Source organism: Dendropsophus ebraccatus, chromosome 12, assembly GCF_027789765.1.
Source record: "Dendropsophus ebraccatus isolate aDenEbr1 chromosome 12, aDenEbr1.pat, whole genome shotgun sequence".
In the NCBI taxonomy this organism is placed as follows: Eukaryota; Metazoa; Chordata; class Amphibia; order Anura; family Hylidae; genus Dendropsophus; species Dendropsophus ebraccatus.
In genome coordinates this window covers 41531079-41553909 of record NC_091465.1, presented here as the reverse complement: position 1 = coordinate 41553909, position 22831 = coordinate 41531079, and the positions used below count along the sequence as shown (strand labels likewise).

At 41.4% G+C, this 22831-nt stretch overlaps 1 pseudogene; it reads left to right on the top strand.

Moving 5' to 3' along the window:
- The first annotated feature begins 21939 nt into the window (after window positions 1-21939).
- Window positions 21940-22116, top strand: LOC138770179 (U2 spliceosomal RNA; annotated as a pseudogene).
- Window positions 22117-22831: the final 715 nt, after the last annotated feature.

Here is a 22831-nt window from a genome sequence, read left to right as displayed (position 1 = left end):
AACACCACCGCATACTGACTAACACCAGCGCTGCTACTGACTAATCCACTGTACACAGATCACTATCACCTCATCCAGTCATATAGAGGTACCCAGCTCTACACAGGTTCTGTACACCATATACAGTACAGTGCAGATACATCAAGTGACTCACATGGGACGTCTTCTCTGATCAAAGTTCTTCCCTTTTCATCTTCTTCTCCATCTGTCCTGGGCCATTATGAGAACTTCTCCGAGCCACGAATCCACAGAATCTGCCAGACAGACATATTAGGCTCCACACTCTGTCACCATCCTCATCTCTTTACACACTGCACATCTGTATTGGCCCCTTATAGATAGCTCCCCCTGTATTACCCCCTTATAGATGGCCCCCCTGTATCCCCCCTTATAGATGGCTCCCCCCTGTATCCCCCCCTTACAGATGGCTCCCCCCTGTATCCCCCCTTATAGATGGCTCCCCCCTGTATCCTCCCCCCCTTATAGATGGCTCCCCCCCTGTATCCCCCCTTATAGATGGCTCCCCCTGTATCCCCCCCGTATAGATGGCTCCCCCTGTATTAACCCCTTATAGATGGCTCCCCCCTGTATTAACCCCTTATAGATGGCTTCCCCCTGTATTACCCCCTTATAGATGGCTCCCCCTGTATCCCCCCCTTATAGATGGCTCCCACCTGTATTACCCCCTTATAGATGGCTCCCCCTGTATCCCCCCCTTATAGATGGCTCCCCCCTGTATTACCCCCTTATAGATGGCTCCCCCCTGTACCCCCCCCGTATAGATGCCCCCCCCCCTGTATCCCCCCCTTACAGATGGCCCCCCTGTATCCCCCCTTATAGATGGCTCCCCCCTGTATCCCCCCCTTACAGATGGCTCCCCCCCTGTATCCCCCCTTATAGATGGCTCCCCCTGTATCCCCCCCGTATAGATGGCTCCCCCTGTATTAACCCCTTATAGATGGCTCCCCCCTGTATTAACCCCTTATAGATGGCTTCCCCCTGTATTACCCCCTTATAGATGGCTCCCCCTGTATCCCCCCCTTATAGATGGCTCCCACCTGTATTACCCCCTTATAGATGGCTCCCCCTGTATCCCCCCCTTATAGATGGCTCCCCCCTGTATTACCCCCTTATAGATGGCTCCCCCCTGTACCCCCCCCGTATAGATGCCCCCCCCCTGTATCCCCCCATATAGATGGCTCTCTCGTATTCCCCCTTATAGATGGCTCCCCCCTGTATCCCCCTATAGATGGCTCCCCCGTATTCCCCCCTTATAGATGGCTCCCCCCTGTTACCCCCCCCCCCTTGTATAGATGGCTCCCCCCTGTATCCCCCCCTATAGATGGCTCCCCCCTGTATCCCCCCCTTGTATAGATGGCTCCCCCCTGTATCCCCCCCTATAGATGGCTCCCCCCTGTATCCCCCCCCTCATATAGATGGCTCCCACCTGTATCCCCCCTTATAGATGGCTCCCCCCTGTATCCCCCCTCGTATAGATGGCTCCCCCCTGTATCCCCCCCTGTATCCCCCCCTATAGATGGCTCCCCCTGTATCCCCCCATTGATGGCTCCCCCCTGTATCCCCCCTATAGATGGCTCCCCCCTGTATCCCCCCCTATAGATGGCTCCCCCCTGTTTCCCCCCCCCCCCCTCGTATAGATGGCTCCCCCCTGTATCCCCCCTATAGATGGCTCCCCCTGTATCCCCCCTATAGATGGCTCCCCCTTATTCCCCCCCTATAGATGGCTCCCCCCTGTATCCCCCCTGTAGATGGCTCCCCCTGTATCCCCCCTATAGATGGCTCCCCCTGTATCCCCCTTATAGATGGCTCCCCCCTGTATCCCCCCCTATAGATGGCTCCCCCCTGTATCTCCCCCTATAGATGGCTCCCCCTGTATCCCCCGTATAGATGGCTCCCCCTTATTCCCCCTATAGATGGCTCCCCCCTTTATCCCCCCTATAGATGGCTCCCCCGTATTCCCCCCTCATAGATGGCTCCCCCCTGCACAGAAGATAAAAAAAACAAACACCCAACTCACCTACCAGCGCTCCCCCATCGCTGCTTCCTCTCCTCTTCTGCCCCCGGCTGATGCGTCGCTCCCCGGGGGATTCTCAGGGAGCGCACACATCCGGAAGCTCAGTGTGCGCCCAGGCCGGGACTTCCGATACAGGAAGCCCCAGCGACGCGCACTGAGGTTCCTGATGTGTGCGCTCCCGGAGAATCCCCCAGGGAGCGACGCATCAGCCGGGGCCGGATTTCCTCTTGCGACCGCAAGCAAGAAAGTGCTTGCGGTCGCAAGAGAAGGGGAAGGGGGGGGGGGGCGCGCAGGGCTGTCTTACCCATTGGGCATGGGAGGCGGCTGCCCTGGGACCCTTGCGTCCTAGGGGTTCCCTGCCCGCTGTTCAGTAGTTGTGCTTCATATACTTTATTTATGCACTTCTATAAGCTTATAAGAAAAAAAGAGTATTATATATACTTGTATTCTCTCTTTTTAATAGAAACTGTAAAACAAAAATAAAAAAAAGTTTTTACAAATATAACCACCCCCAAGAAAACTTCAAATCAACCCCCTTTTTCACATAAAAAAATAAAATAAAATAAAAATAACGTAAATAAAAACATATCTAGTATTGCTGAATGGGGAACTTTTAAAATCTCATATTACTTACTGGTGTAAACAAGTAATATAAGTAATATAATATAGTAGGAAAAAAATATAAAAAGTGCTAAAAATACCATCTACCCCAAATCCATACCAATAAAAATTACAGATCATGGATATGTTTCCCCAATTTTTTTTCCCTGTCTGTTTTTTAAAAGAAAAAAAAACACCCATCATTTCGAGGTCAAAATTACGTCCGTCATTTTGCGGTTTAGCCACCCCATCAGTGCAATAATGGTTGTTGGTACATTTCTCTAGCTTGGGTAGACTATTTGCCCTTTGGGTTTATCTTCAATCAAAAAGTCTATTGAGTTTAAAGAAGCAGTTCACAAATTTTTTTTATTGGCCCTCCCGGTAGGCACTGGCACGTACTGTATGCTCACCACAGCTTTGTTCCGGTCCCGAGGCGCCATTCAAATCCGGCACACGCTCACGTCAGCCTCTGCTGTGAGTCCTCTTCTGACTTCTGTGATTGTACGGCAGAACCCACGCGCTTCAATGCATTCTCTATGGAAGCACGTGACTTCCTGCGTTCAATCACAGGACACAGAAGAGGAGTCACAGCAGAGGCTGAAGTGAGCTCGCGCCGGATTTGAACCCCACCGTGGGACCAGAAAGAGGCCGCGCCACAGAACACCGCTCAGCTGCGGTGAGTATGCGTGCCAGTGCCTACCGGGGGGTGGGGGGTAATAATAATTTTTTGTGAACTGCTTCTTTAATAGTAAAGATGAAATGACTGTGAAAAGAAAAAAAATGTGTGTGAACAACTAAATAATAGTGTGCAGTGTTTGCAAAAGACGGCCATAAATAACTGTTTTGATAAATATTTTGATGTCTCTGCAAATAAGGGACGCCAAACAAAAAAAAGTGGAGGCCATTTCTTTTCTATTTTCTTTTTTTCCCCCCTTAACTATAACCAAACATACTGTATCTACACACACACACACACACACACACTCTCATACTGTATATACAGAAAAAAAAAAAAAAAATAATAATATATATATATATATATATATATATATATATATATATATATATGTATATATATATATATTAATGTTCTGTAATAAAATGTCTGACACCACTTCACAATCCCTAGGCTTTTTCATCCACCTCCCTCTGCAAATCTTTCTGCCTGTGCTGTGTTCTTGCTAACACTTCAGTCCCTTTTCTCTGTCATATTATGGCACTGTACACTCCCTGAGCATCTTCTGCTCCCAAGGCTCTTTCAAAATCCTCTAAAACTCAATTTATTCCTTGTTTCTTTGTCTTTAGCTCTGCACAATGCATCATCCTCCCTTCTATATTAATACTTCACTGTACAGTCTTCCATTCAGTGGCTTCTTAAGAATCATCTTTTTTCCCCCTTTCACTAAAAATATTGTGTTCGCTCTCTGATTGGTTATAGAGAAATCAATTGCTAAGCAGCTTCTCTCCTTTGGCAGTGAACGAGTGCTAAAAGTTAAATGGATTTGATTTCCTTTGGAAAACGGAATTGCAGATTTAAGCTTGAAGATTTAACGTGTAATTAGTAGCGTATCACAAGCGGGTTCATGAGAAGAATGGTAGCATTATGCTTGTGAAATTTCATTTTTAAGTAAATCTTTCATGGGAGAATTAATTGCAGCAGTGTGCGAGGCGGCTGGGGATGAATCAGCTGCAAAGGAAGGCGGACATTAATGTGTGCACGTTACTCAGACAATCTCATACTGTTGGGCTGGAATAGGGAATTTTTAAATCTATAATCTTGAGTTAAAAGGAATCGAAAAATCCTAGCCATGTACGGATATAAGACCACCTGTAGTGGTAATAATGCCAGGAGATGTTGGAAAAAAAACCCTATTGAATATTCTATATGTAATTACCAATTTTGTGCATTTCCCATTTATTATGACTAACATATGGTATCTATCGAAAAAAGTACAAAGGATATGGTTGGTTCCTTCTAATGTGATATGATGTGCAGACTGGTACTTGGCTGCCGTGACTGATATGCAAATGCATGCAAACAAAAAACGGATAACAATGGTAATGCTAAGGTGTATGTGTGTATGTGTGTGTATATATAATATATATATATATCTATCTATATATATATATATATATATATATATATATATATATATATATATATATATATCATGATAGTGTTGTACTGATGTTAGTCATGTATAGTGATGAGCGAATACTGTTTGATCGAATAGTAAGGTATTCGATCTATGAAATATTATCGAATAGTTCGCTGAATATTCGATAAATATTCGATAAGCGTTCAAATCCCCCAGCTTCCGTTTTTACCTCCAATTGGTCGAATAGATGTTTTTCAATAATTGAATACTTGTTCCCATTGACTTTAATGGGATCGACTATTCGGGAGATATTCGTACGAATATCGAATATTTGAATATTTTACTATTCGCTCATCACTAGTCATGTACTAATATCGGATTGGCAATCTTTCAGATGGGCCCCTTAATGTCTGCATGTAAAGGCATACATACCCTGCTATGGGCTTGGAGGTCCCTTCTAAGGCCCATATAGGTTGGTCATATTTCCATTTTAATGGTTGATACAGTTATGTGACACTAAAATGGTGCAAAAGGTACATGTAATTGTAACGACTAGAGTCGTGGATCCGCTGTACCGCTGCTAGCGATGGTGTAAATCGAACCGGGGAGCGGAGTCTAAGGGGGCACTGGTCTTTACCAGTGCCCACCGCAAGGCGGAATGGACTGGCTTGGTTTGCTGGCAGCGGCAGGCGAGATGCAGATGGAGACAGGTAGGCAGGCAAGAACACAGAAGGACTCGTGGCTTGAACTGGGATATCAGTTACATGCAGGAAGCACAGATAGCAGGAACCAGGAACCAAGGGCAGGAATCATAAAGAGCTGGGACCACACACTATAGAAGCATGCAGAGGCTCCACAAGAAAGGGCAGGACAAGTGCACATATTCATAGTGAGGAGGTGTTTAGGTGCATAACCAATAAGGGACGTACTGTCCTTTTAAATTGCCGAGAGTCGGCATGCACTCTCGGCATGGAGCTGGGACACACACGCCGGACAGAGCAGGAAGAGACTGTAGCGTAGCAGGGTAAGGTGCTCTACAGGGCCGAATTGACAGTGGCACCTACCCCTGCACGTGGGCTCCAGCGCCAGCTATAAGCAGATGCAGCGGCCCGGAGCACAGGACAGTAATGACATGGACTGGTAATTCAGAGGGAGTTTCGCAAAAGAAAGAAACAGTGGGATGGCTGGACACAATGGTGCCATGGATGACCATGGCTGGGGTTGGTGGACATCCACTGGGAGTCCCCATGCCCCATAATTCAGCACAGTGACAGAGGGTGCACAGTTGGTATAGATGGTGTAATGACCTTCTGTAGCGTTCAGTGTCAGGAAACGGATAAGGAAAATTTGGAATGCAGAATAAATGTCATTGTATCTGAACTGCAAGGCTCACTGCAGGATGCTGGTCTTAAACTGTGATTTGATGGCAACAACATCTTTAGGCCCGGCATGAAGCTCTGGAATTTCCTAGATGCTATGGAACTCATGCACAACTTATTCCCAAAGTCTTTATATAATCTCTGATTTCTCCCCTCTGATAGAACCTCAGTTTTGACTTGATACAAAGATTTTGGGACATCAAGTGATTTCTTTTTAGGAGTAATGGTACCCCAAAAATCCCAGGTGATGAAGCCTAACTAAAAGAATATGGGATATAAGGTCATCTTTATTCTTTCTCACTCAAAGCTACATTATGCCAGACAGATTTCCTTTCTTTGGAAAGAGAAATGTTGGGCTAGAAAAGCATTTCTTTGTTGCAGGTTCTTGGGAATGTGGTAGGCCAGAATGGGTTGCATTATTTTATTTTTGCTCCAGCACCATCCTAATTCTTTGTGTATGTCACTGTCTATTGGTTATTAAGCGCAATTAAAATCTGATGTACTTATGGTTATGAGTCTGTATCAAAAGGGCTATTTTTTTTCATGACCTATCTTCAGGATAGGAAATAAATATCAAATTGATAAGGGGCCAATGCAGATGTCTGCTACAGCCATGGTGCCAGCATACACAGGTAACGGAATTACAAGCAGAAAACTCGGTCCTCTGTGTAGTGGCTGTGTTAGGTCACTATAGCCCATCTTTCACAGCCACTACCCAGAGGACAGAGCTGTATGTTTCTAGCCCGGTTGTACAGGTTTAGCCCGATAATGAAGGAGTTGTTCCCCACAATCTTCTTCCTCCTCATCCATCTCCAGGCATTAGTAATTGATGTAACAATAAAAATCTGTTTCATAATATACTATGTTTGTGTATTCATGTGAAAGATCTACTTGATTGTCATGGACCCTGTGACGTCCCATGCTCCGGGCTGTCACTGCGACATCCACTCTGCCCGCGATATTCTTTTGGCGGGCTCCGGACCCCACATGCAGGGGCCTGGCGCCTCCATCTATTCGGCCCAGCAAGGTGTCTCACCTGCTCCACTCTCCTGCTGTCTTCAATGGTTCAGTTAAATTTAAAGGAGCAGTACGCTTCTAAATGGTGGTTGCACACAGACACTCCTCTATAACTTTCTGCACCTCCCTGACCCCTCTTTTAGAGCCTCTGCATGCTTGCTATAGCATGTGGTCACAGCTGCCCGTGATTCCTGCCTGCTGTCTGCTGCCCCTGGTTCCTGCCCGATGTCTGCTGCTTGTGTTCCTGCCCTGTGTCTGCTGTCCGTGGTCCTAGTCAGTGACTGCTGTCCCAGTTCCAGTTGTGAGTCCTGCTGTGTTCCTACCTGCCTACCTGCCTTCGTGTCTCCAGCTGCACCTTGCTCACCGCCGCTAGCAAGCCAAGCCAGGGGTAGCGACCTAGGGGTCACCAGCAAGTGCATCCCAACTTGCAGTGGGCGCTGGTGAAGACCAGCGTCCTCTTACACTGTACCCCGCTAGTGGTGGTACAGGGGATCCGCGACTCTAGCCGTTACATTGATTACCGCAGTCTATGATTAGTTGATCGATTACTCCAGTTAAATGATGCAGTAACACGAAATGAAACTGCGTGTATGAACACAGCCTTACTTTTTGCATGGGATCTCTAAGGAACAGCTTATCCTACCTAATTTTTATTGGTAATGCAATAGTATTCTTATCTAAAAAAATACATTTTCTATCATTTAAAGGGTTTCCTCATAATTAGTAAAATGTAGCTGCTTTCTTTCAAAAACACCACACACATCCTTAGGGTACAATAGGTGCGGCAATATTACAATTTTACTTCATTGACTTGAATGGGACCGAGCCGCAATATTACACACAGTATCAGAATATCAGGGCAGCTTTAGCACTGTTTCTGAAAAAGACTTATAGATGGATGGAGGATATTAGGCTACAAGCATAGGTAGGAAGTGGATGCTGCTGCATTCAGGCCCACTCTCTGTGTCTATGACGTTGCTAGATATGACATGGTCAAATAAGCAGAGGATATTTTTGTTGGGGGTCAGTGCATCACATCAGGATAATTCTTCCCATTAAGTTGAAGCGTGCAGAAAAAAAAATCTGCACTCACAGAAATATCCATCTACATCTGCCTTAGGAGGGATTGTGATTTTTTTAATGAGAGATATTCTTTAATTGATGAGTTTTAATTTGACCAGTGTAACATCTGGAAGTAATTTGCATTTTCTCCCTGTGATTGCATTGGTTTCTTCCAAGTACTGAGCGTTGCCCCCAAACATATTGATAACAAAATCATCTTTTGCTAATTGCTATAAGGTGCTGAAGGTCTTTCACAATCTGAATGTAAAAATTTGTAAAAATGAGCGATCAACGACACAGCGAGTTGTCTATGTTCCAAAGACATACATTTTTATGTTATAATAATTGTATATTTTTTTCATCATTTCAATTGCTTTAGAGATTGCTTGTTTTTCTCCCTGTCTACTCTGCTAATGACTAGCAGATGCCTGTTTACATGAGGAGGATTTAATGCCGACAAATATGCAGTCGCTGCACTTGTTTACACTAGCAAATAATTGGGAAATTTTACTTGATGTAACAATATTTTACAGAATTATATTTCTATTTAAAAGACTCTCAACTACTTTTGGTATTATGATCCCACTTTAAAAATGTTCTCAGGTATTAGAAGTTTTAATTTTGGAGGGATTGTCTCATGAAGAAAACCAAATGGTAGACAGAGATCCTTTGCTTGGGACCACCCTCATTACTTATAAAACAGACTTGAATCTTCCATATATTACCTGAGTGTTCACGGCTGGTCAGCACTGGTCATGGCTTTCCATGGCAAAGTCAGTTCTTTGAGGGTTTTGGGAAGACCTGGGGAGATCCGCTGATTGTCCTGGCAGCTACATTTTAAGACGGGCTCCCTCTGATAGGAACCTTCTTATTAAATGGGATTATAAGTTGGAACCTGACAATACAAGAGGATATATCACCCTTTCAAGGATTTCTGAATACAAGCTATCCCTCCCTTCCAGATGTGTCATTTTTTCATTGGTCGTCCTATTTTGGACCACTTCGGGCAGACACAAACCAATGTGCACCATAAACTTCCCACAAGATTTGCAATTTTGCACAAGCTCTGATCCATTTGGTTAGCCATCACAATTCAGCCCTTGTCAAATTCACTAAGATCTTTATACTTGTCATTTTTCCTGCTTCCAACATATCAACATTATAAACTGACTGTTCACTTGCTGCCTAATATATCTCACCTCTTAACAGGGGTCATTGCGATGAAAGCAATGTCATTCACGTCACCTCTCGCAGCTGAAGGTTTATGGCTCATCAATGTCTATTTATGATCTATTATTTGTCATGTCCTGTTCTTAAAGTTTTTTTTTTTTTTTTTTTAATGTATAGTGAAAACATATCCAATTTACAGAGTCACTCACGTATTATTCAAACTATCCAACACATGACCAGAACAATTTTTTTTTTCTTGGAAGTAATTAATGAAGGTTTTTGTTAAATAGCAGCTAAAATGTATATTGATAAATTGCAATAAATTGCTAAACTATAGTAAACCTCTTAATATATAAATAAGACCTATAAAACAATTGTTTCCTGCTTTACCTTACCTTTAGATAAGTTAAGCAAAGGAATTTTTCATGAAAATATACAGACATTGTATCTTATAGACACAGTTTTTACATATGTATTTTACATCTTTCTACTCACATTTTACCCAGCAACTGGAATGTGTGCTGCGTGTTCATGAATGAGTCCTAGTAGTCATCTCCATTAAAATGTTAAACTGGCAAACAATCATCCAACATATACTGTCAATTTGTGTTAGTAACATACTCCTAGACCCTTCTTCTCCTATGGGCCCCAATTCTTCATTCTCACCAGCTAAAAACCACTTACCAACTTTGTTACTAGCCGCAGCAAAATGTCTCATTCCTTTGCATTAGAGAGAGGAAACCCCACCTACTTTAAGTGAATGGATTGATAAAGTACAACAAATAGCACGTCTTGAGGAGCTGTGTAGTTGGGAGACAGGAACACATTAAAAATTTCTCAACTTGTGGGAACCTTGGAATAATTTTTATAAAAAAATATATGCACACCCCCTCCTCTTCTTAGGTTAAATGACACAATGTATTGAGGGTTTACAACCATCCCTTTTCCTTCTGTATATCAAATAGCCATTGGATTGTGACGTGAATTACAAGGTTCTGTGGTTTTTATCTGTTAATGGTTTCTATGTTTTGCTGGTTGTGAGCTATTTTACTAATTATCTTTGGTCACCTTTACTTGTAATAATTGGAACTAATGTGGTCTCTGGGTCTCCTAATGTCTAGTAATAGGATTTCAAACTAGCACAAAAATTTTAAATAAGGTCACAAATATAGGTTTCCCTGATTGTATTTTTCAGTTGGGACCTGCACGTTCCTCTTTGAATAATGTGTCTATATTGTATGACCTTTCTTAATAAAATATGTTTGGAGAAAAAAAAATGTTAAGCTTGGAAGTCCCCTCTAAGAATGAACTCATGTGGGAAAAATGCAAGTAATAAAAATTACAATTTTAAGATCAACACATGTAAGGCTATCTAGTGAAAGTGTAGTTTTCGGGATGGGGAAGCTGTAGGCGAGATTCTCTATCTATAAGACTGGCAGAAAGTCGCATATCATAAATAGTCTGGAGAATCACACACGCATGATGATTTACAGTCCTAAATGTCTCAGCAACATGGACAGTCATAGTGGCAATCACAATATCAGGTCACCTTTTACCTTGTTATATTGAGAGCTGCAGGTTTTACTAATGCAGTCATTTACAGCAAATGACTCGATTTTACTTACGTCTGTGTACTAGTAACCCCTTTTACCAGTGATTGTGTATTTTCTGCTACCTGCCACTTGAGGGAACAGGAGACCTGTTTGAATAATATTCATATTTCACCCAATATACTGTATATGAGAAAGGTTAGGAGGTAAACTAATGTTACAATATTCATTATTGCCAAAATGTCTGCCTCTTTTGTCCTCCTAGTAGCCAAAGGAAGGTGTATGGATACACAAACACACACAGCAATGATCAGATCTATAGATCAGTGTAGTAGTTTAAAGGAGCCTGTCACTGCAATGGATCTATTTTTATATTTAGGTATTCTAAAAATACTCAGATAGCACTGAGCTAGAATGTGCAGTACCCATATTGTGCCCCAAAGTACTGATCATGGAGTAAAAGCATCCTATATACACTTTACAATGTGTTCTCTCTGCAGTTCAGAAGGACTAAAGAGAAGGGAGGTAGTGGTTACCACAGATCATTCCCACTTTTTAAAGCTCTAACATTATTAGGCTATGTTTCCACTACGTAAAAATGAAAGATGGCTATCACTTTAGTACCAAATGACGGTCGTTTATTGGTCGTTTTACTTTCACCCTATTCTTCACATGATCACTTCTCTTTATCCCATAATTGCAATTTCTTCTGTTTAGGTGTTTTTTTGGTTTTCATTTGGACTTTCTTTCTTTAAATCCCATCTCATTGATTTACTGCAGTTCCGCCACAAACATTGACATGCCAACCTATCCACGTGCCATTCTTTTTTTGTTTTCAAAGCAAAAAGTATTGTTGCATTTACTGTCCTGACGGTATGATGTTTTCCGTAGTCTACACATATGTTTTAATTTAATATTTTTTCATTTCCCCCTATTTTATCCTTCTTTTTGCTTTTCCACAAAATTTTGGAAACATCTGACTGGGAACAACCAATATATGTTGCATCTTTTTTTTTTGTTTTGGATTTCCATTTTATACTCCTGTCCATTTTTTTCTATGTGTAACAGACTGCTACGTTCAGAAAGAGCTCCCTTTTGGGCTAGTTTTGTGTAGTCTAAAAACCTTAGAGCCATGTTTTTGCACTGTAACATGCACATGTCTTCTGAATAGTGTTAAGCAAACTTGACGAACCTGAAAGCTCAGAATTTGACTCTTGGTTGATATAGAAGTTGGATTCAGCCCTAGCGAGTCATGGAAAACATGGATACAGCCAAAGGCTATTCTACCACACAGTATAAACAACATCTGTTCCCCGTGAACGGCCATTGTTTAATGCTACCTATGTCCAGAATTAATGATCATGATGATTAATTCCAGCCATGAGAACACCTGTTGTTTGTACAGCCTGTGAACATAGCCATAGGTTGTAAACATGTTTTCCTGACAGCCCTAGGACTGCATCCAACTTCTCCAGCCACCTGGAGTCAAATGCCGCATGCCGGATTTGGCAAGTTCACTCAGGACTACTACTGGCCCAACCAAATTTACAAAGCCAAATTCCGTGCTGTGAGTTCTGGTCAATAACCCCAACTTTGGTAACGGACACTCTGTAATATGGCCACAAAATGACACATGTTTCAATAGTTTACAATCTTTAGCAATAGTTTCCTTTCATTTTTTCAATAAACTTTTAAGAAAAATTACGCACATATGATATCTATGAGTATTTGCTGGAAAATAAAATACATGACATTTCTCCCCCTTATTCTGGTAATTCCATTTTTTTTTCCAGGAGTCGTAGTCTAGGATTGATAGAAAAAGATTTCTGTTTCAATATTTTATAAAATCCTGGTCATTCGGCATAACCCTTGAAAATACTGCAATATCTCCTAATAAAACATATATTAAAAAAGCAGTTCATGGGGGGATTTCATGTAATGCACACAACAGGTATTCGCCTGCAGAAACCCAATCCCTGTGTATGTATGTGTCATTTCTTAACCGCAAATAGATTGGCAGAATGAAATAACGAAAGATAAAAGCCAGGAATTATTTCGCTGAAATATTGCGTGGAATTTGATTTGACACAGGGAATGATTGTTATAGCCGTGAGGTTATGTGAGTGGAGAGGAAATAAAGATGTTCTACCTAAGGTGTGGTTTCAGTATGGAATTAATTCCTAGGCCAGAAAGACTATAGCCATAGATGTAACTGCCTTACGACAAGTATTTCCCCGATCTTCCCATTAACATACTGAATGTGCATGACACATGCCGCAGTTAGACACTAATAAAAGATGCATGGACATGAAAATCAATACATTTATATAGAGGGATGCTCTCTTGTGACATTGTCTACCACAGCTAGAGTGCTGCATCCATCAATAGGGTTTTTGAAGAGAGAAGACTCTTCTCTGGGAAAATATAGTTTACTATACACCACTATTGCACCAGATGGTAAGTGAAGCAAAACTGTCCAGAGTTGACGTCAAAGACTGTATGCACAGACAAATGAACATGCAGAAAGTGATTTTCCAGTGCACATTGGAAATACTGTAAAGCTCTAATCCTTCCCCTGGACAATGATCTTAAAGGGGAACTCCACATAAGGAAAACGTGTTTTCTATTAAAAGTACATAAAAAGTTATATAGATGTGTCAATATAATGTACTTCTGTATCTGTGCGGTTCTGCCACACTGGTAGCTGATAGAAATCCAGAAAGTGAAGAAAAATGGCCTCTGTGCCCATCCACATTGTCTCCTGCTCCCCCTGCTCTCCCCCCTTAGGAGACAAAGATTCCATGCCTCGGTCTCACATTGTGTGTGTTTGCTGAGACCAGGCTGATGATGCATACAGGGGGCAGGGAATAATGTAACAGGAGGCTTGGCTGGATCCCCCAATCCCCTGAGTGATTCACTATCTCTGTCCGGCCAGAAGCAGCTGCTGAAACTTTGCTAATTGTGCAAAACTCTGCAGTGAAATTCGGGCTGTGTTCACACATGTTGGAGTTTCACTGCAGTACTGCAGCGTCTTCACAAAAATGATGCAGTAACACAATTACATGAGGCTAAGCAGCACAGAGGATCAGAGTCAGCACTGCCAATCCCACCTGGAAAAATAAACGAGGCATAAAGATAAAATCGGTTTAAGTCCTTATTGTGGGGCTCAACCTCAAAAATAAAAGATGCTCAATCATAATATGTGCGTGGAGATGAAAAGAAAAAAAAAATCAAATTAAATTTAAAAAGTTCTTTACTTTATTCCATTATTAACATTACATGTAGTAACAGCGTGCTGTGTGGTGTTACAGGTAGAGAATATAGTGTGCTGTGTGGTGTTACAGGTAGAGAATACAGCGCGCTGTGTGGTGTTACAGGTAGAGAATACAGCGTGCTGTGTTACAGGTAGAGAATACAGCGTGCTGTGTGGTGTTACAGGTAGAGAATACAGGGTGCTGTGTGGTGTTACAGGTAGAGAATACAGCGTGCTGTGTGGTGTTACAGGTAGAGAATACAGTGTGCTGTGTGGTGTTACAGGTAGAGAATACAGCGTGCCGTGTGGTGTTACAGGTAGAGAATACAGCGTGCTGTGTTACAGGTAGAGAATACAGCATGCTGTGTGGAGTTACAGGTAGAGAATACAGTGTGCTGTGTGGTGTTACAGGTAGAGAATACAGTGTGCTGTGTGGTGTTACAGGTAGAGAATACAGTGCGCTGTGTGGTGTTACAGGTAGAGAATACAGCATGCTGTGTGGTGTTACAGGTAGAGAATACAGTGTGCTGTGTGGTGTTACAGGTAGAGAATACAGCATGCTGTGTGGTGTTACAGGTAGATAATACAGTGCGCTGTGTAATACAGTGCAATGTGTAAACACAGCCTAGATGTTCTGCAACAGTTTTGGGCAAGGAATGGGCAGGGTGGAGGACTGTGATAAACAGCTAAGGGAAAGCATTGCATTCTGGAACCAGTACTGTATTCTGGGAACTGCTCAACCAGGAAGTACAGAAACACAATACAGAACAACCCCCCCCCAAAAAAAAAAACAAAAAAACAAACAGATTATTGATAGTTTCAAAACTGGGATAGATAGGTAAGTAATGCTATTTGCTTCTGCAGAAGTTTCATTTTTTCCCCTCTACCTGGAGTTCCCCTTTAAAGAGGTTATCCGTTAATTTAAAATTGTTGGCCTATCAATAAGATCTGGGGTCCAACATCTGGCACCCCTTTTGATCAGCTGCGTTCATGATTGGGCATCGCAGCATGCAAGAATCACATATAAGGTATAGGTGTCAGATTGCTGGGGGTCCCACACCTGGCACATACCCTAATCAACTGTGTGAAGGGCCTTTAGCACTCTTGCAAGCACCATAGCCTCTTCAGTGTTTACTGCTGATCATCCTGCAATCACTGTACTGTATATACTGTATATAGTAGCTACAGCACAAAGAACCTTAGGAATTTCCATGTTCACTTTAGCAGGACAATGGAGTTTCTTGCAGTAAGCATTGAAGGGGCTTTAGCACTCACATGAATACAACTAGCTCCCCAAACAGCTGATTGTTAGGTGTTAATTCCGTTTACAAATATGTGTTACAGTCCACTGAACATCTTGTGCAGTTCTTGAAGAGCTGTTTATGGGTATATTCACATATAATAAATTTGCAGAAGTCAGAAATCAAATATCGCTGTTCATTTTGTTACCTGAAAAATGCAAGCTAGCTATGCGTGAGGGCGCGTTACAGACACACCACACAGACACATCAAGGGTACTAATCCACCCACTTAGGCACTATATACAGACACATATATCCTCACAGACACTTCTCATGCTAGGAAGCTTCAGGGCTCCACACATTCAGTCAGCAGTGTTAGTGGTTCTGCTCCAGGTCCGCAATGAGGGGCCGGGTGGGGCCTTTAGCTATTTACAAAACTGAAACAAATACAACGTCTCAAAACTCAGCTCTGTAAGCAATGAACAAGTGAGACAGGACGTCTGGCTTCTCACTTCTGACAAGTTAGAGATCAAATATCACTGTTCATTTTGTTACCTAAAAAAATGCAAACTAGGTGCTACCTAGCAATTAAAGTGAAAGTGAAACTGAATTGTAACTTGTGATACTTAACTACTGATATTTCAGAGATCAGATATCCCACATCATTTTATCACAAGTCAGGTATAAGAACTCAATTGTCAAGTATCTGTAGTCAGGTGTCAATAGTCAGTTATTAGTAGTCAGTTATCAGAAGTCAGTAGTCAGTTGTCAGTAGTAGTCAGTTGTCAGAAGTAAGTAATCAGTTGTCAGAAGTCAGTGATCTTTTTAATGTCTTATATTCCTTCTTGATATCACAGACGTAACAGCTTGCTACAGCTCGCAACACCGAAGGCAAAAAGTCAAAAACACCAGAAAAAATACCAAAGATTACTGCAATTGAATAATAATAATAATAATAAAAGCAAAATAGGCTTTGACAGTTTTTCTGATGTATTTTTGGAGCCAGGAAAATGCCAAATATATGTGCACATTGCATCTTTAGAAGCCAAGATCTTGAATCTAAATGAGTAATGGTGCGTTTACACAGGCAGATTTACCTGACAGATTCTGGAAGCCAAAGCCAGGAATGGATTTAAAAGGAGAAATCTCAGTCTTTCCTTTGTGACCCGTACCCTGTTCCTGGCTTTGGCTTAAAAAATCTGTCAGATAAATCTGTCTGTGTAAACGCACCATAAAGGTCCCACATCTGCAAAATACTCTCTGCGCACAAGCAGTATTCTTTGGATCACACCTTGGAGCTCCTGCTTCAGCATTCATTGTGATGCCAGGAGCTCCGAAACTGTTTAAATATTCGCACTACTGTACTGACACAGCGAATATTGTACAATTATAAAAAAAAATTTCAAAGTCACTAGGACATAAAGATTAATATCTGTAACTGGTAGGGCTTTAGCTTCTAGAGGACACATTGATTTTGATTAGCTATTTTTTGTTTCCATTGTCGATGGAGACATGGCTATGAATGCAACAGAGGAACGTAAGGTAGCATATTCATGAAAACATTTTATTATACAATGTTACTCTAAATGTCAGAATACTGGATCTCTACATGAAGGTCATCTGTTAAGACAATGAACACAAATATTTTACAATTTACTAATGTTTTATACTCAATCAGGTTATAAATTAGCATTTGGTACTACACATTTAAGTATTTCTAAAGCTTTGGAGAGTGGGGAAAGAAAGTGCTCTAACAAAGTCTCAACTTGATGGTGAGGGATGCATTGGTGTCATAAAATCAGTGTGCTGTTTTTGTCTGTATCTTACTTAGCCATGGCAGCACACTCTTTATAGTGTGAATAGTGGTATAAGTTGTACCCGCCATTTTTGTTTTTCTGTGCTACATCTGGTGGGAATAGCTACCTTCATTTGGCCGTGCACTCCACCCATCTCCTGTGTTTGTTTTAAGCAGATGGATGGAGAGACTAGATACAGTAGATTCTGCATGACCAGTGTGTAGGCTTAATATTAGCCAAAGAGAGGCCAGTATCAGTGAAGGACCATCTCAGATTCACTTTAATGTAGTCAGATGGTACATACTGTTTGATCAAATGGTTTGCTATTTTTTTTCTTCAAAATTTTATCTAACAGTTTTGCTATTCTAAATTTCTATATTATGTATATAGCATATCTTAGCAATTGCAGCGTGCTGGTGCACTCTTCTGTTTTGGGCATATAATCTTATATATAATTGAGGGCTTCTCTGTGGAGCCTCATAGCAGGACAAAGCTAAGTATTGATGGGGCCCTATAGTAAAAAACTGTACGAGGCCCCATGAATCCTGTACGCTTCCTCATATACTCACCTGGCCCGGCGCAGTCCCCTAGTGTTCGTTACCTCTCTTAGCTCCACAACATTTGAGTGATGTCACTCATGCGTTGGGGAGCTGGGAGAATGTACGAACGACATGGGACCATGCCGGGCCCGATGAGTGTGTGTGTGTGTGTGTGTGTGTGTGGGGGGGGGGGGGCTGGGGAATTAAGGGTACCATGGGCTCTGGCCAGTACGGCCAGATGATCAAAATATTGAAGCAGATATATATAATCTGGTATGGATTTAAAAACAGAACTTCTGTGGAAAATCTACAGCATACAACAAACAAAATAGCTTCATTTATTCAGCCGATGCTTATACAGAGACATGGATTTACAAACACATTTAGGGGTTTAAACACAATGCTAACTACAGATTCACTTGTGCTTTTACTTTTTTTAACATACTGTACACACAAGCATGTCTTCATTCACATAATTTACACAGAAGCACACTTTTACACACATACAAACTTTTTTTTTTACACCCACTGGCACACATTTATACACACATACTGTAATTACACACACCAACAAGCATCTACACATGCAGGAAGTCGTTTGCAATAATAGGCTATGTTCACACTACGTAAAAGTACAGCCGTTGTTGCCATCGACAGCAACGGCCGTACCTTGTACGGAGTGGAACACTGCCTTATCTGCTATGGGATCCCGGCCGGAGCGTATACACATTATATACACTCCGTCCGGGATTCCATACGGCGCCGCAAAGAACTAGCAACCCCTTTAACAGAAGGTAAGAAACATACCTTCATTGTCAGCGCCCCCTGTGCTATAGGGACATATTAGCAGGTTAGATACTTCTAACCTGCTGATGTTTTATTTAGGAAATACAAACTAACTCACTGACATTGCCTGCAAACAGTCCAGATTAAATAAATCTGGCATTAAATAAATATGGCAGTGACAAGGCTCCATCCTGCAAAGCTCTTCTGTCACCAGTCTTTAATTGGAAACATCTTCATGATGAATACAGTTTATCATTACTGAACTTTGTCTTTTCGCTGTACGTGTCATAATATGAGCAGGAGCAACAAAGAATTGGGATTTTTATTGATAGTTCTCAATTATAGTCTTTAACATTGAGTGATTCCGTAATTTCTAGAGAAGATATAATTTGTGTGTGGTCTGGACCTGCCAGAGAGTTGTGTCTACTTGCAGACACAGTCACTAGGTAACCTCTGGTATTCAAGCTTCTAGCTATGCTCTTCCCTACCATCTCACTCCTACTGCGTTTGCTGTTCCATGTGCCACCCGTAGGACATGCACGCACCGCATTCACCGGGTTCTTAAGGGGCCAGCACACACACACACACACAAAAACTATATATGTTATTCACCCAATACTTAAGGCAGTCACACATACATATCCTTTCCGTAAGCAGTAGGTTTCTAGCTTTTCAGCAAACATGTTTATGAGAATCTGTTCCTGTGTTTGACCTCTTTCACTATACCCAATTTTGTCCCTGCTTGTCCCTCTGTTGACTACAAACCTTTTCTGACCATTCTGACCAGTTACCCTGTCTCTGACTATGCCAGTATAATTCTTGTCCACAACTTTGTCCAGTACCTGAGCTTGTCACTGTCTGCCTTCTAGGCACCGATGTCTCTTGGTCTGATGGGCACCTGGCAACCATACAAGACCAATCTCAGATGTATCTACCAGATGTCCTTCTGCAGTGAAGACTGGATCCTGATAGGAAAAGGTTAAAAAGTGAAAACCAAGGGGCTACCTGGACAATGCACGGAATAGTGGCACAGACCCAAACCGGTTGGGTGGCACTGCAAATTCACACTAAGAAAGAAAATGGTTAAGCTATTTTGGATTAAATTGTGTTTTCTGGTGCATTTTCTTATTTATTATTTACAGTAGTGTATATATCCTGTGTATATTTTTATTCCAGTATTCTAGTTGTAATACTGAAAATACACATTGACAAAAGTGCTCCAAAAAAGAAGGAGCAACTTTACCTGGGGATAACTATACAGAATATATTGTCACAATCACAGGAAAAGGGTAAACTGAAAATGGTATACTGTCCAAATTGAAAAAAGAAACAAAGAAAAAAAGCAAAAAAACAAACCATTCAATCTAGCCTTAGACAAATTTAATCTGGCAGACAAATGAACTAGACTGGATAATTGCTAAGAAATCTGTTATATGACTTGCTACTCCAGCCCTGGTGTCACTGCTTTTCCTCCTTTTCACCGTTGACATTGAAATATAAGAGGTATGTTTCCAAATTGGTGTAATGGACAGTTAGTTTAAAAATGCCATTTTGTGCCCATCTCCGCATGTGAAATAATAGGCGAGTCTGAATCTGGCAGTGGCCAAGCAATTTGCATATATATCTAGTGCTAGCAATCAGTTTGTATAGAATCACAAAAAAATTCTATGAATTTTCTGAAGGCCAGCATAGTCATTCTAACAATATACCCTAGCTGTATTATACACCACTGAGCTGCCATAGGGTGTTTCATCTTCTACATCTGTATTATTTAGGGTCTTTATTTTATCCTATGTTGTATAGTCATAAAGTTTTTTTTTTTACCTCTGTAATTGAGCATAAATTCTTTGTGACATCGCAGTAACCTACAATTTCGGTGTCTTTGGAGTCACAATGTTTTTATGAAATTATTTCGAAGCAATTATTTATTGTTAGTGCTCAATACAAAGATGTGATAATGGGTTCATGTCCCCTTTTTCTTTTCTTTTCAAACATTTTTATTCTTTTTTTGCCCTTTTCTTATCTGTTCTCTAAACATTTTGTTGTATTTTGATTGCTGCCCTCAATGACTAAGTGCAAAAACCTTCTTCTGTCATAATTATTGATGGAATTCACTGCTAACAGCAATGCTTTTAGTTGTACGTGTATATTTTTGGGCCAAAATATACATTGACTAACTCTCGCCATGAAAAAATCTTTATGCTATATTATTATTATTATTATTATTATTATTTTAATGTTTACATTCCGAATGTAATCCGAGTGACTGCACCCATATGTTCTAACTACAGGGTCAGAGAAACCCCCATCCAGTGGCGTAGCTACAGTGAAGGCAGGCAAGGCGACTGCTATGGGGCCCCTGCATGAAGGGGGCCCGAGGAAGCCTGCCCTGCCTTCATGGTAGGTACCCCGCTCCCCCAGGGGTCCAGAGAGGAAGAGAGACCCCCACTGCACTGTTCAGCCCCCTCACTGTAGTGCCGGGTGAGCGGGCTGAACAGAGGAGCAGGACCTGCCAGACGGCACAGGAGAGGGATGAAGGACCTTTGGGTCACATGACCCAAAGGTCCTCAATACCTATGTGAAGATCAGCCCGGACTACAGGAGGAGGAAGGGGAAGCCTGGGAGCTGTAAGTGCTGTGTATTTGTGTCAGTGAGTGTATATATGTGTCTGTGTATATATATGTATATGTCAGTATGTGTATGTATCTGTGGCTATATGTGTGTGTATGTCAGCAATGTCTGTAGCACTGGTGTATATGTGTGTGTTTGCTCCCAAAGATGTTCTGCAGCAGCTTCTATTAATGCTGGGCTCTAATAAAAGAACCCACCACTAATATCTGCTGCATTTTCTGTTATTTCTGGTTGAATATTTCTTATTACACTGAGATGATTTCCCTGTATACAGTCTATTCATGGTGTATACATCAGCACTAGTGTAGTCAGATTACAGCGTATATAAGTGTGTATGTCAGTGGCGTATCTGTATATATGTTAATGGTGCCTCTGTGTGTGTATATGTGCGTCAATGTCTGTGTTTGGTGGGGCGTACAGGATTTATGGGGCCCTGTACAGTTTTTTGCTATGGGGCCCCATGAATCCTAGCTACGCCCCTGCCCCCATCCTTGTTTTTTTACTTACATCCTGTGTTCAAACCCTGATTCTGGCATTTGAATGGTCTCCATGCATTTGTCCCCTCATTGCTTTTCAGGTATGCCATATATTTGTGCCTCCGGCGAGGATGGTTGGGTAACTGGGTCACCTATCAGCATAATGTTGACAGGATAATACACTGCCCTACACTTGTAGTACAGTGTTACACATACATTATCAGAAGACTACATTTTAAAGTTCCCTTCTGAGATGAAAAAAAGTAAATTTTAAGAGAATATCATTTTATTATATTAGAAAAGAAATCGCTTATTGGTCTTTTTGCTGTAGTGTAGTATCTGTTCTTATCAGTTTAATATCTGATACGACCTCTTTCTGGGGATCATATATTAAATATACAGGGCGATGGAAAAAGACCTTGCTCTGTCCTCTCCAGGCATTGGCCTGGTATTGCGTTTCTTCCAGGTCCACTGCAAAAAGAAAGAAAGAAAAAAAAAAACATCCCAAGAAAAATTACACAATTCCCCCTTTCATATTTTTTTTTATTTAAATAAAGCATTAAAAGAAATTTAGTATCACCATATCCATAACTATAAAATCCCATTATTTATTCCATGGTAATATGATGAACACTGTAAAAATATAATTAAACAACTGAACCAGAATTGCTGTATTTTGAAGAAAACAATCAAAAAGTCACATAGTGCCATTAAAAAGTACACCTATAAAAGTTATGGAATTGCTTGATCATCAAAGGGTTAAAGTTAACTATATTTAAAGTACCAGAACTGGGACTATTCTACGATATAGATCTCATTAATATATTAGATCATTACTATGAGGATTTGCTGCTGCTTTGGAGAGTTCCTGTCTCTGACAGAGGTGGCAGCAGAGAGCACTGTGTCAGACTGAAAAGGAAACACCATTTCTTGAAGACATCCAGCAGCTGATAAGTATGGGAAGACTTAAGATTTTTAAATAGACGTAAATTACAAATCTATATAACTTTCTGACACTAGTTGATTTGAAATAATTTTTTTCCCCCCCGCTGGATAACCTCTATACGGAATCAGATAAAAAAGGTAATATAAACTTATTAACTTCTCATTAAAGTATACTTGTAATGAAGCATGGACTAGGAGCAGTGTGCAATCTATTTGCTGCTAGAAGTTTGGCTTTCGATGACCACATCGGGA